The 16,333-nt window shown below is 36.0% G+C and overlaps 1 long non-coding RNA gene across 1 annotated transcript in view; it reads left to right on the forward strand.

The window, feature by feature from the left end:
• Positions 1 to 10,422, forward strand: part of LOC106108189 — a 37,422-nt gene extending 27,000 nt beyond the window's left edge. The window contains exon 3 of the long non-coding RNA XR_001225906.1: positions 10,315 to 10,422. This is a non-coding gene — a long non-coding RNA (uncharacterized LOC106108189). The remainder of the gene's footprint in view (positions 1 to 10,314) is intronic.
• The last annotated feature ends 5,911 nt before the right edge of the window (positions 10,423 to 16,333 follow it).

Consider the following 16,333-nt stretch of genomic DNA (forward strand, 5'->3'; position numbering starts at 1 on the left):
AACTTTAAAGTGGGGTAAAATGTAATGTGATATGAGAGAATAACTATGTTTAAGTCTTTAACGTTTAAGATATCATAAAACTTTAGAAAAATTAGTATGTGTGTGCACCCGGGCCCCTATAGTTATTATGCATTGGGGTTAGGTAAATGACTCTGAGTGCACTAACATAATTCATGCAAATACATTAGATAATCCCTATCTGGTTTTATAGGTGCATTGATATATTCACTGCAATAAAATATAGCATTTGCTCCGGGCGCCGCGCGCGAGCCTAACCCGGCCGCGGCTGATGGCAAAAATTCGCAGAGTTTATATGAATTAAACAGTCATTGGGCGAGTAAAAAATTTTATTACATGGAGTAATAGCCGTCGTTAAATGAATATATTTCGATTCCAGTATGCCCCGTTTAATCAAGCTCGTAAAGTTTGAGATCAATCGCCCGGCCGCGGGATATCGATGTCTAATGACCTGCGAGAAAGGGATGAATGTTGTGCGCCTGTCTCGAATCGACTTCTTATCGTTCTACAATAGACACAACTCGATTAACGATACATCGCCACATCGATATCGAGTATATTGATGCGTCATAACGTAAGTAAACACTGAAATAAAGGTAAGGTAAGGGTGATATGTCGAGCGACCGGCGACCGGCAACTCATCGTCAATGCAGACTATTATCTCTTGCGGGCGTAATAAAATTTTTATTGTAAAATAATTTAGTGCGTACGTCTGTCTGTGTCCGGCCAATCAGGTGCCGCTGTCACCGGGCTGACATTAGTGGCTAAGTTATGATTGAGACGCGGCCGTATTCGCATTATCATATTTTAAACCGCGATAAAATCATTCGATGTTTATTGCGTTATAAGTTTATTTTTCTTTTATTGCACTCCGAAGGTTGGAAACACTCTAATCTATAGGCATTAAACTGGCCGCTTTGAATTTGTATTAAGTTGACTTATCAAGTAAACAATCTGCATAAATTCGTAATTCGAAGACGATGGAAGCTTGACGGACACTTAGCGCGCCCCCGCCGCGCTCCTGCCTTCCCGCGCTGACCTGTATGCCCTTACTTACCTACCATTTAGTTCGTACTTAACCTCAATGCATATTTGTCAGGTTTAATTTACGATAAATTTCTTATTGATAGCAAAATGCAATATATTTGATTAAGGCAAATTGCAAAACACGTTACGCATAAAGTATGTTTCGAGTCAATCTTGCATGGTCAATGTTTTCTCGCTTCCTTTACTGTAGCAACAGGCTACGTTGAATTTAATTAGACTCACCTGGAGGTAATATTTCTGGTGGTAATTGAATATAATTATGTTAATTAATAATTTGAACTCTACTCGCAAAGGTCATCGATATTTACATACCACATTATATTTTTTTGCATGTTTAGACAAAGTAACTTGCTTGCTTGAACTGTAAGGTTTGGTTTATATTATAATACTTAATTGGCATGTTAAAAAGTTTATAATTATGTAGTATTGATATATGTACACTATTATAATAAAGCGTAAACACACACTTCTTTGTTGCCTAAGATGTCTGCAATTACAGCATATTTTTGAACCATTCTTTTTTTTAATAATAAGCCCTACACTTACGTCATGCTTTGGACTATATATTTACATGCCATTAAACTTAGGGGGGTTAATATTTTGAATAAAAACCTTAATATAGGAAAGAGACCATAAGTTGCTGCCAACATCAAGGAAGCAAGATAGCCAAGTTTCAATTGACAATTTGACACATGTAAACAATAAAATAATTTTATGCTGATAAAATCGCACGGGAACAGCTAGTGTTTGATAAACTTGAAGTCTGTTGGAAGTGTGAATGATCACTAAGGCATCATTTTCATATACATTTATATATTCGACACAATTAAATCTGTACCATTAAAATGCTAAAACATAGCACTATGTTACATGTGAATAGAGTTGTCATTGATGACTATAAATTATTTAGTAAGTATCCTAATATCTTATTCCCAGATTATAATACGATTTTTTTTTGCAATATCAAAGGAAGCAATATGCCACCAGCATTAAAACTAGGTATCAATTGTCTACTGCGATTAGTGTAAGTTTAATCAGATGATCGGGTGTCATGTGGAGAGAGGAGGGGGGGGGGCAGGTCAAGTTCGCTGGCTGCTGTCGGCTGAGAAATTGAGATTCATGTGTGTCCGCGCCGCAATATCAATGAAAGGGTGCGTGATTCATGAGATTGCTAATAAACGCCCGTCACTGCGTTCCTCATAGTCGTATTGATGGGCTTTTTGACTTCGCACTCCCTATGTACAGTGAGGGAAACTGACGGTGTTCCACATTAAAAGCTACAATTGTTTGAACATTTTCAAAAAACAGGTCTGCGTGGAATTAAAAAATGAAAACTGAGAAGCATGTGTTCTTAAAGACTATCATCTACGTCTATATCAAGTTTCATCAAAATCCGTTCAGCCGTTTAGGCTACAAACTCTAACAAACATCCATCCATCCATCTAAACTTTCGCATTCATAATATTAGTATGATTATTCCTTCATTTGCACCACTCATTGCTAATTAGTTATTTGTAGAAAGAGGCGGAATTTGTTTCTCTGCAAAGAACAAGGCATATACCGATTTAGAATACTGCGAAGTTCCGCGCCTGTACCTCATGTCTGCGTTGAGTTGTGATTGATTTACTTGTACGACGACAGCCTATAATCAAAAAATATCAGACAGCACACAGAGCAACGACTTTTGCATATTTTCGTGCAACAAAGTATTACAAAAGTCAGTAACATGTAGGAAAATATGATTGCTAAGTCAAATAAATCATTAATAAAATATTGATAATTGACACATCTAATAATTACTTAGCGTAATAAGTCCTTAATTTATCAAAATGCATTTGCTTTTCGTAGTGCTAATCCTCGTCGCCACTTTTATATTGAAATAGACCATTTAATTAATAAGGATTATTTATTAAGAGCACAGTATAGCGCAAGAGAGCAAAAGAGGGAAGTTAAAGGAAGAGCGAGATAGATACATTAAAAGTAAACGTTCTAAAATGAGTTTGATGTTTCACAATAATCAACTTTAGTAATGGTTTAAACAGTGTTTATTCCTAGAGGGCGCTGTAGTGTGAAAAGATCCCCTAAATAACTCATAACTTCACTCGTCAATCTTTCACTTCGTTGCCAAACGCCATTGCCGCAATTTGTCCGTCAGCCTGCGCGTCTGTCCGTCTATCCGTATACGCGTAGGTATATAATTGGACTTGTTGAACGGTGTCACCATTCAACTAACTCCGGTTTAGAACAGCTGCGGTAGCTGTCTTAAATACATATGGCAATTGCTTACAACTAGCAGGACCCACGCTTTATATGAAAATGAATTCTTGAAAATAAAACTGTAGTCCACAGATCATAAATATTGCTTTACGAACGCATGAGTCATACAGAATTTGTCATCATTATGGGTTAAGTTATTGTTTCAATACTCAAGGACTGTTAGTTATTTGCAAATTATTTTGGCAAAGATATCGACCAGTATATTATCAGAGAAGTCCATGTCGTTCGTTGTGCGGGTCACTTGGCAAACAAAAACCCACTTGTTTTTATTTCCCTTGCAATTTATCGCAGTCGTTGCATTTTAACGCATTATTTGTCATAACGAATGGATCATATTTTAAATGAATATCAAAACAAGTGAATTGTTTCGGAACTTACGTTTTCGAACATAAATTAGTCGAAATGTTATATTTTGTGTTTGTACTTACTTACATGTTTGTAAAAACACGTAAAACCTTGTTAGTTTAAATCAATACGATCGAACGATGAAAGCTATCATAAAGTGATATACAAGAACTTTAGACTTAAATAAAGATATATTAATGTGAACATTTTCAATGGAATTCCATTAACCTACTTTTCTTTGTCCGTCATCAGAGTGATAAAATTTTATTTAGTCATTTGTCTTATAAATCTTGTATGGTCAAAGGAGTGTTACTTCCTTAACGGGCTCATTGTGACGAATATATTGAATAAATAAATTTATTAGCCATAGTTTAGTATTCATTTAATGGAACTTTAATGAATCAGACGAAGGTTACGTATTTTAACTGTTCTACTTTTTAAATATTAAAACAGTCATTTAGTAGTCGGAAAAATGATCTCTAAAACTGTATAAATAATTTAACAACCCACATTCTTGGAATGGCTGCATTGTGTTATTTTTACGACATTTTACGATTATTAAATTAGCATGAATGTTATCAGTGAATGAATCTTTATCTATACTTAATATTATAAAGAGGAAAGATTTATATTTTTGTATATTGATTCATGTAAAAACTACTAAGCCGATTTTAAAAATTCTTCCACTAATCGTAAGGTAATTTAACTGTTAGTAAAATAGGAATTTTTTTACATTTCTTTTATTTTCACGCTGACGAAGTCGCGAGCAACAGCTAGTCTTTAATACATTAAAAAAAAAGATGTTGAATGTGTGAGGACCAAACTCATTTCTCAAAATTTTCTTTACATGTATCTGTCTCGCTCTTTCTTTAACATCCCTCTCTTGCTCTTTGGATCTATGCTATACTATACTCTCAATAAATAATCCTCATTAATTAAATGGTCTATTTAATATATAAAAAGTTATTCATCTATTTGTTTTCAGTACGTTAAGAACGTGGTCATGGTGTCTTAAGACAGGACACATCTATGTGACTCTATTTCGAGTATCAAAGATATCTTAACTACGGATTGTCTGCAGACATAACAGAATTAAAGTCGTAACCGAACACCGCGCGCTCTGTCGCATTCATTACACTATAGCACTCGCGCCCGCGCCGACTGACACCCGCGATTGATTCCTGTCAACCTTGCAGACGATTGTAAGCTAAAAGTCGATGAAATAAGGTTTAAATTCATAAGTACAATATCAAAGTAGAATCTCGTCTTATTAAGCGCGAAACGAGGCATCAGCATCCATCATAATTCTGCCTCATTTTGTAATGTGGCTGCGAGATGCGATATTTTCATATGCGTGTGCCGCGCGTTCTCTGCCGGTGCGATAGTCTGTGGTTGGTTTGGGTTGAGGCGATATTCCCTTGAGCGACCGCAGTGTTAAATAAGTGAGACAAGTGCGTAGGTCCGATAGCCCGGTCAAACTAGTTGTATATGCGAAAGTTGGTGATGTCGGCTGCACATTGCCTTTTATTTCACTAATCCGTTATTGCAATTTCTCAAGCGAGCGAACTTAGCTTACGATCCTTCCACTTTAGTTGGATAGGTACGATTTACTTTCTTATTTATGTAATAAAGTGAACGATTTGTGACTCAGCCGGATTACAAACGAACATTAAATATCATAACAAGTTTAAACTTTGGATTTTATAGTTGTTAAATCGCATATGTTTAGTATCACATTGTTTATTATAAATACAATTGTACATTTGGTTTTGTATTTTGTACTTGAAATGGTAATTAAAGGTAATCTTATTACTATAGAAATGTGAATTTAATTCTCAAAATGTTAAAATCTTTTATCAAATTCCGGTCTCTAATGAAAATGACATGCCCGTTTCTAAAAACAAAACAGAATTAAATGCAATCAAACTATAAAACTAATTGAACTAGATGTGGGCATATGAGTAGTTTTGACGCGCTCTTCAGACGAGTGCCAGATAAATAATGCGCTCCTAACAACGCTAGGTGTCGCTGACAGACAATGACGAGTGCAGGTGATCGCGCGGGTTAAAACAATACATTTACAGTATACGACACGACTACGTAACGGAATGTAAGGAGAAATAATATAATTGAAAGTTGATAGTTAAATAATATGTGTGACGAATCCATCTTTGGTGTCAACAATTTAGAATAATTGACAATGTCTGGAGTCTCTAATTCACCAAGATATTCTCAATCTTTTTTTTAAATTGCTAATAAAAGGATAATTTTTCAGCCTTAACTTTTACAGATATATTGATTTATGTTGTCACTCAATGTTCAGTCGGCTCCCGCTGCCTTCTATCGCAAAAATGTACGAAATCAGTGTAAGGACATAATTATTAATGTGGCAATTAAAAAGCTTTTTCAATGTCCGCTCGTGCAGGCTCCGCTTTGACATGTTTTTAATCACTGATATTATCGGCCGTCATTCGTATTAATCACAGGCGACACGAGGTATCTTAATTAACGCTTTATTATTAAAAATCCAGAGCTGCGAATTAACTGCACATTTTTGGATGAAAATCTACATAAGTTCGCGAGGCCTATTCACACCCTACGACTTTGTGAGAGCTGGAATACGACTTTTGCGTACATTTTTTACACTTTTAATCCATCCTGATAATCTCATATCATATTAGTTGTAGTGGCTATCCAGTACAAAAGGTCACAGTTACATACGTGGTTTTATTTATTACGCTTTGGTTATCAACTATCAGATGTTTTAAGTACTTACCTCAAACTCGAATCTGGATTGTGAATGCAACGATATTTATTTTAAAAAAAACAGTTAATTCGTGTAACCAAGAAGATTTTTTTTCTATTTCCGATATTATACGTATCTGTTAAAAGTACATTGTCATAAATTTTATTCTTCAAGTCGTGTCGTAATCGTCACGTTGATAATAAATGTCCGGATATCAATATCCGCCAATATCCAGGTAATGAGGGTCGGTAATTAAATGTCGTCTGTCAAAGCCTCGCCGTCGCCGCGTCACATTATACACGTTCAAAATGGCGGACAGTGACGTCACACAGCCGAGGCGCCCTCTCGTGGTCGCTGATGGATTCAATTTTTGCAAATTGATGACAATGAGTCCAAACAAATTTTGATTAATTATATGAAAATTGTATATACTTTTGCTGGAAAATAAATTGTTTTTACTTTTGCGGTGTTAATTTGTGATATCATTTTACTTAAATGGTTTGAATAACGTTATTTTTCAATATCTCCGTGGGTATGGTGATATGTCAGTAGAGCTACATAATACCAAAAGAAATGCAATCATTTTAATCTCTCACTCTACACGCGGCTACAAATCAGTCAGCGCTCGTCATAATTCCAATGTCGTGTCGCACTTGATGGAGTTATGGCGTTTCTTAGGCGATACCCATCTCGGATACGATACAATAAGCGCTTGCAGCGCTGAGCAGCCTAACTACTGCTGCTGCGGTGAAATTAAAGCGCTATTAAAAGTAAGGATGATAAGGGTAATCATGTGGTATGCGGTTTTCTAGTTGTATAGTTCAATATTAGTATACGAAAGTGACATCATCCGAACTATCAGAATAGTAACATTTGTCTTGAGATTCCTTATCTAAATACAACATAAGTCGTAAATTGACTGATTGCTGAAGGCAAATGGTTATTAATTAGCAAAAAATCTGCTCGTCCCAGCGGGGCGCGGGCGGGAGCGCGGAGTGAGAGGTGCTGGGGGGGAAGGCTCTCAATCATAAATCACACCCAATGCCATCGGAGACATATAATTAAATGTATGACGAGTTGGATTTATGCGCCAATAAACATGTCAGTCGGAGTCTTTCTTGTGTACAGATGGCGCCACAGCTGCCCCACGCACCCTTATGATTTTTTAAAGTTTACGTTTGTCGTGTACGCAAATTCTGCTATTTGTGATATTAATTGTTTCTTTTTTAAGGCAAGTAATTTGTATTACTTGTAATAGAAACTAACTACTAACTACTAAAAATAAAACTACTTTGTAGTCTTCCATTAATTGTTTGAAATATAGAATAGACTATATGGAAGTCGTAGTTTAAAGAAATAATATCAAATAAATATTTTAAACATAACAGCGTACTTGTGTTGCTGACTGTACAAAAGCACTTATTCAATATGACATGTATTTTGCACAAAAATTGCACAAACAATAACAATAGCGTGGAAACAATAAGGCACAGCGGGACAACGAACTTACAGAAATGCAGAAACAAAGTTACTGAGGAAGTACAATACGTGACCAATGTTAAGCCGATTTAGGGCCTTTCTTTAATGATAATAGCACAATGTAAACACACGTTGTTTGTTAAACAGACGGTCTGTACCTTAAGAATTTTTAAAATGTCCGTAAGGGCCTCTGTATTTAACGCCTACGTATAACGTTGACTGTTTCAGGAATAAACAATACTTTAAGATAGATTTACGATAAATATATCTATCGTAGTGTTTTAACACAGTGTCATAGTGTGTTGGAATTTATTTACGAACATTTCAAACGGCCCCGTCACCGAGCTGATTTGCGACTTCCAAAGAAAGGTGAACTATTGAAAGTTTCTATTAGCTGCGTCCCCGGAATCGACATCGGCGCGTTTTTTGCCCCAAAAGGGTGGCGAGAGAGCGTTATCTTGGCTTCGTCCGCATCTGTCCGTGCATAAATCTGTCGCGTATGAAAAGAATTAAAACGTTCCATTGTAGACGGCCGAATAAATCTTGGAGATATCTTTGTGAGGGACGCGCGACGCCCGCGGCCCGGCGGGCGACGGGCGCGCTGCGGCGATATTTTACAAGTTTTTGACAGTCGATACGGCCGGCGGGCACCTGCCGCCCCGCCACGCCACGCCGCCTTCCACCAGACTCAGCTCACAGTCACAGCACTGTCTACCCCGTACATAACCACCAGTGACTTCTGCCGATCTCACTTGAACTTTCCGACGTCTAACAATTTCGCCTGAAGACTCAATTTTAATAACAAAAATGAGATGACAGGACACTACAGTTCTGCTATAACGAAGTAGTTGAGCGCAGGCTGTATGTCGACATCCATTCATTCATTCATTCATAGATTCATTCAAGGTATCAGTTAAAATATGGTTTTACACAAAATACATACGTAGAGAGCTTATGATTTCATACCATCATCGTGCCTCCAGATTTATTCGTAAGGATTCTTCTTGTGATATTATTTCTGAAACAATAAATTGAAAGTTTTTATTGAAAGTCAATCAGTCGTTTATCGGTAATAATTAATACGAAGTAAATTGAACGATTTAAAAATATTTATATATTGATGGAAATGAATTGAGTCATTCATTCCACTAAAAGCTTTTTATAATTGCGACAGTGCAATGTCCAAATAACGTATCAAGATTGTGAGGTCCGAGTACACCGCACCACTGCTGTGATCGAATATAAATTGTGATTATTTCACTCAAGATGTTTTCAGTTGATATTGTTTTCTTAAAAACATAAATGTCCACTTAGTTTAACTTTGTTTATGTTAAATCTATCGTTATGTCGATATATTTCATCCATTTGAATAGAACAAACTGTTGCCCTTAAATCCTTAGCAGACACACATGTTTTAATCTCTCTAAAGGAAGGAATTAATCATTTGCGGTGGTCGTGAGAGAGGAACAGCGTTCGTCATAAATCGGGCCCCTATCACCGCATCGCACGTCAATGTATCGCATTACTACATTGTGCCTTTGATATGGAATTTATTACAGGCCGTATTCGAATCACTCGGAACACGTCACCCGGCGTCGCTCGCCGCTCATAAATTCTGTGACATATCGTTTGAGCTCCAAGATTTTTCTGTTTAAAACAATCTACCACTTCATATCGAATGTGATAAACGAGCTTTATTTTAAGAGCAGTAAAATCCATATTCGTCTGCAGTAACAGCAGTAATAACATTGTCTGCGGCATATCGTCGCGTCTTGTCTCATATTAATGACGGTTGACTTTTTTTAATTTATCGAGAATATTTTTAATGTAGATTCTTTAGGGACGCTTGCGTACAGTCATCGTTTTCAAGAAGCAGTTTCTAGTGATTACCTGTCTTGAACTACTTTGTTTATGATGAGATACGAGGCTTTGGATTAAAACTATAGTTTTAAACGCTTCGTTATAATAATTTTATGTGTCTTGCGTCGGTAAATGATTACTGGCAGTATATTTTATAATTGTTAAATTAAACTAAATTATATGATGAGATAAAAGATTGACAATTCAACTATTTATTTTTCGAACGGCCTTTGAATTCGCGGAAAGAGTGAAGGGACTGTTACCCAAAACATCAGCAATTGCAGATGCGTTGCCCACCTTTAATCGGTGAAGACTGAGACGTACAGAGAACAAACATTTTACCTGCCTATGCATCCACTTCTCAGCCAAATCCGTTTCCCTTTCTTTCACTTCACGCCTCTCTTCTGTGTGGTCGTGGTTATGCACCGAGCGAGGCGGTGATCCGGTGTGCCTATTACCTATTGATTTTTCGTCATAATTAGTGTGTGTTATCGATCCTAGTTGTTAGTAAACATGTTGTAATTCAAGTGTGTGTTGTATAGATGCGAGGCGGCGCGTGCGGCGGGCGGCGCTAGTGTGCGCGGCGGCAGAGATGCGCTCCAAGCAGCAGCCGCGGCCCTCCTACCGCTGGCTCGGCACCAACGAAAACGGTACCTAAAACCTTTCATATTAACAATTAATTAATACGCTTTAGCAATATATGTACAGTAGCGGAACTCCCCGCTGTTCCACTTACTAATTTGGCATAGATTTTTTTTAATGTCCGCGAGGAAAAAGTCGCTCGAAAGCTAGTTATAAATATTATAATGCATTTTGTTTGTTTCTTTCGCATCCTCCTTCCTCTTCCTTTATCTTTTTTCTTGCTACTTTTTCTATACGGGTTAATTTTGTGAACTTGTAATAGTATAGTTTGGGCCACCAAGAGTTTGTGTTTAAAAAAATATTCATAATAAATGGAGTCATTCAAAATGTTGCGACGACATCTAGTGACTGGAAAACGAATTAATTCGGTATTAAATGTTATGTAAAATATTCGCACGGCAAGCAATTATAATAATACTAGTGTCAATATTCTTTTCAATATCACGTTCTATGACAAAAGTGTCCGGTCGTTGTTCACACGCGATTCTGTTATCTCAATTAGCTATGACTAATTTCTGCAAACATATTCAACGTCTTTAAAAAGTTAATGCTTTATAACAATAAATTGTACATTTAACTGCTATTATCTATTCATTTTGATACGCATTTTACGCCGTGTTTGCTTTATTTTATATTACCATAAGGATTAAATTGGATTGAAATATATTTATAAAAGTGCATAGGGGTGTGGAGGGGTGTGGAGGGGTGAGGGGTAGTGGTGAGGTCGAATTGAAAGCGGCACCGTGACGTGACAACTCTGAATATTCAACTAAACCTCGCAATAAATATTAAGTTACGAGCGTAGAAAAAAGCTCTGTACAAAACGCAAATGTAATACAGCGTAATAACTCATAGGTCTTTTTGTACAGAACTAAGCCACCGTGAAGCGATAAATAATATTTATTTATGCTATTATACGCGTTTTTGTCAGTTGTAATGGGTGTGAAGTGCGGGCCGGCGCGCGGGCCATGAAACGAGCGGCCGCACAGCGCAGTGCATGTTACAATTGATTGCAACTAAAGACATATGTACTTATACATATTCTTCTAATTATAAACGAAAAAGCAGAGACGTTAAAAGAATAATTAGTAGTAACAAATCGTTCTTGATCGTTCTGTTATAAAATATTCTGTGAATGATCATACATATTACATAATATGAACGTCTTTAAATTTTGTCTTTTACGGTTTGAAACATTAGCATTTTTATCAATCATCAGCATAAGAATTCAATTCGTACACAGTTGAATAATTTGCTTATGTTATTGGACTATTAATTAAACTTGTTTATAATTAATTGAATTGTTGGTATTTGACTATTCTAAATGCTATCATAATTGAGTTTATAAAGCGCAGGAAATTGTTTATGTCGCACTTTAAAATGCAGTTTATTAGATAACAATATTAGGATAACGATTGTTAAGATGATCCAATTAGAATAATAAATGTATGCACTAGTGTATTTTCATTTAAATACATACATAGCTATTTTCGTGGCCCAACACTCCACAAACTCAAGATAGTTAGAAGTACTTGGCCGCTCTGTTCTCAGCTCTGTCTGCGCGGCGCCTACAATGCATCTAATTATTAACTAGCGACTCATTCTTAACACTTCTCAAGCCATTGTTTTTTCCGTTATTATCATATTATTCAATATTTAATCATAATTATAATGTGATTATTTATGTAAGTAACGTGTTTGATTTAAAAATCAATAGAATTGTGTGCTTAACTCCAAAATGCACTTTAAGATGTAACGATTTTTTACACATCTTTTTAAAATATTTATAACAGAATTACGTGTCGGTTTTCGCTTAACTGATCGAGGCATGTTTGACTGGTATATTTTTTGCATACAGTGACGTCACACCGGTCGGAAATCAGCGCATCGCCGGAACAATATCCCACAGCGGACCAATAAAAACTGCGCCGCAATAGTTTAGGCTAATTTATTGCTTTATGCTGCTTTGATTTACATGCCCCCGACCTGTCCACTGCGGGGGGCTATACTGCTTTCTCTCTTATTGTGTACTCTCAAACGTGGCGTCAAATGGTACAATGTGCATTTTTAAATAACAAGTAATTTTTGTTACGCAACTGTTATGATTCTTGGCTGCAGGATTATATGCTTTATTAGTTGTATGTTAAGATACACTGATTTTTCTTATCTTAGAGCATCTATAATTAACTAATTTGGTTAAGTTATTCGTGAATTAATCATAATCTGTTTACGAGAAACATTGGTTCAAAAAAATCGGATGTAGGTCGCTGTTTCTGTATGGACCATATGTTTTATAGAGCGATCCCATTCTCAGAGGCTAAATCACTCTGCTGTTTACCAGCCGAGAGTTAACTGGCGACTTTTATGACGTCTTTTTATACACGTGAGAAAACAATTGTCACAGAGTTAACCGAAGCGCCAATAAAGCGAAGGGTTAAAACGCTTTTGTTGTTTTTACGAGCGACTGCGTGGCTCCTCGTCTTTAAGTTTTATTGGCAATCCTTTATGTGTTTGCGGCGGAGTCGCCGCTCAGATTATTTCTTTGGCCGCAGTCTATTCTCTAGGGCTTCTTTCAGTTTGGCATTTTAAGCGTTGACAGTAATTGACAGTACAAGGGTTGACAGTTTTGTCACACTTTGTTTTGTGTCTGTTGACGTCTCTATATAAATGCTTGTCTTGTTTTTTTATATTTTTTTTACTTCTATGCACATTACAATTTATTATTCGTGTAAATCAAAGTTAATTTTTGTTTTTGAAAAACAATTCAACATTAACCACCGTGAAATTCCAGCAGGCTCCGGTTCATCGCATAACAAGAGGCCCCAATAAAAGTCAATATCGTCGCGTCAATAAAAGTCAAAAACGGAAAAAATCTGTCGAATCTGCGTAAAAGTGTTTACAAACAGAGCGTTTTAATGTTAACGATCGCGGACGGAATAGGCCCCGCGCCGGCCGATGCGAGATTTATGGACTTCGGAATAGCTCCCGTCTTTTAAACGCTGCGTCCGATCACTGAATTTACGGCTTCATAGAGTTTTATAACTGATTTTATCCCTCGTAAAGTTTTACAAGGCGATTTGGTCAACTTTCATTAAGGGCGCCGGCACACTCGGCGTACTTTATTAGATTTACTTTGTCGTTGTTCCTTTCCTATGACGTACTTAATATATGTACAGATGTATGTGTCATGATATTGAATGGGTCCACATCCTTAAAATTATTAAACCACATTGTTTTTAATTTCAATTCAACATTCCGAATTATTAAAAGCATTTATTAATGTGGTTGCATGTTAATAGTCTTATTTAATTTAATAATTTATCGATTTATTAATTATAAAAGTGAAAATTAATCTAATTAGTTTGTACCATTGGAAAGAAACTCGGTTCTTCGCTGTCTAAAGTAGTTTTTTTCGTAGCATAATAAGGCTGACGAATGCCACGCGGGGTGGGCTGTAAATCATTAATAAAATAGATTTAGGACGCTTTGGGGCCATAAAGTACGTTTAGTTGTCAATAAAAGCGCGTAAACAGTTGTCGGGATAGCGCGCGCTCGTAAACCGGCGACTCGCCTTCTGTGTGGCCCGACACAGCTTAGCTTGATTTTTTTAATAATTGCTTCTGACTGCGTTAAACATAGTTATCAAAACGATATGTTACTAAATTATTTCGTTGTTTGATTTAGCAAAAAATAGTTTATTCATTTGTAATTATCAATATGATAAGCGAAATTAAAACACAACTCAGTAAATAATTTACTTGTGGTACTTAATACCGTTATTGGCTACGGCCCAATCCCTTCAGATACCTCTATTTCCTTTAAATCTGTTTTGATAAATGTTGCCGTTAGAAAATAAAGGTGATTTATGAATTAAAGTGACGAAGACTGAATAGAGAGCGTGATTTCATAACTCCCGTGCTGCAAACGACAGTTGTTCAGCCAACGTTGAGACAAACGCCGCCGCGGGGTATATTTATTAGCTAAATTACATTCAAATCAGTTAATCCGACTATGCATCAAGTGGCTACAACACTAATAAATTCATACTTGAAGTTAATTTATAGATCGCGCCGCGTGTCGTGAGGGCGCTGGGAGCGACTGTACTCCTCCGTACTGTAGCAATGAGGACGTGTTTACATGGATTTAGCCCAACTCATCGCATTCGCTTGATTCTATATTTGTAATTAACAAACGCTATTAACAAATTAATACACGATTTTCATATTAAATCATTAATATTAAAGATGCGAAAGTTTAGATGGATGTTTGTTAGAGTTTGTAGCCTAAACGGCCGAAGGCATCTCGATTAAATTTGGTACAGATGTAGTAGATAGTCTGTAAGAACACATTGACTACTCATTTTTGTTTTCTTAATTCCACGCGGACCGAGTCGCGGGCGAAAGCTAGTATTATTTTTTTGCAATTAAGTATTCCGTTATTCGTAAGGTTTAATACCACTCAAAGTAAAAAAAAAAAACGATTTTTTTGCATGCCTAAGAGGTCATATATAATTGGTGTAAGATGCCAATATACATTTCTTCAAGCAAAATATAACATGCTCTTTCCTCTCCATTTACTGAACATTAGTCATTTAAACTCAAAACGGAAACATCAGTTTGGTTCACTTAATTAGTAATTTATATTTCCTGTTTGCGAAACGATTGAATTTTATATCGATTGAGAAATATAAAGGTTGACTTGGATTGATTTTACCGGCTTTTAGACAGATCCCGTTGCTTTGAATTATAACATTCTGAATGAGACACAAGAGACAAGACTTGGAGACATCCTTCTCACGTATTTACTCAAAAGACGGCAAATCTTAATTCGCCGAATTCGCAAAATAGCAGCCTATAGACATCCAAATGCAGATGCATTATCTGTCTTTAATTGGCAGAGAAAGGGACACTTAGAAAGCGGATATAAATGGCAATTTCTATTCCCGTCCCCATCCTTTCGTTAAAAAATGATGGGTAGATAAAGTGTCTTAAAACTAACGATAAATTACGTATATAAGTAATATTTATTCCTTTATAAGTTATATATTTTTTTTTAATCAGGCGTTTACACATTTACTTTAAAAGGAGGAAGTAATAATTTCTTCGTACACCGCCATCTATCTTACGCTTGTTAAAACTGCTGACGTTAATATACGAAGTAATTGTAAAATGCAAAATGTTTTTTTATTCCACTTGACTAAATTAATGACTGGCTATATAAAAATCTTGTACCTTGTTATCTTTACCATCGCGGACGTGATATAGCTATCAAATAATAAATTATTTAACGCTAACATCCTTATTTGCTAAATAACGGAATTATTCATACAGACGTCAGACAGATGAGCAAAAATGCCATAAAAAAGTTAAAAGCGATCGAAGAATCCTTGAATTGTTTAATTGTGCCAGTTTATGTCGTTTCAAGGCATTAAAAATGGCATAAGGCATTCAAATATGTTTTAAAAATAATACCTACGTAATAGTTGATAAGCCTATTTTACTTATTTCTACGTTTAAATGTTGATGTTTCTTAGAGTTTGCCGCCTAAATGTCTGAATGGATCTCATTTAAAATTGGCAAAGATATAGCAATCTGGAAGAACATAAAATTTGAACGTTAGTTAATTTGAAATATTTAAAAAAGGAACATAAAAATAACGGAAATCAAATCAGTTACAGATTTAAATGGTCACAGATCTCGTCCGGACGTCGCCAAATATTTCATCTACTAATTATATCTAAGTCTATCGCTACCGTTATCAAACATACCAAATAACGTGCAACCTTATTTATCTTCGCTGAATTTAAAACATTCTGTCCTTAACTGTATCTAGTTATTCAAATTCAGACATATGTATATTTAACGCTAAATTGATTTGGCGACATCTTAAATCTCCTATCTTCAATATTGAAAGGCAGTT

The sequence above is a fragment of the Papilio polytes genome, unplaced genomic scaffold (assembly GCF_000836215.1).
Source record: "Papilio polytes unplaced genomic scaffold, Ppol_1.0 DF821734.1, whole genome shotgun sequence".
NCBI classification, from domain to species: Eukaryota; Metazoa; Arthropoda; class Insecta; order Lepidoptera; family Papilionidae; genus Papilio; species Papilio polytes.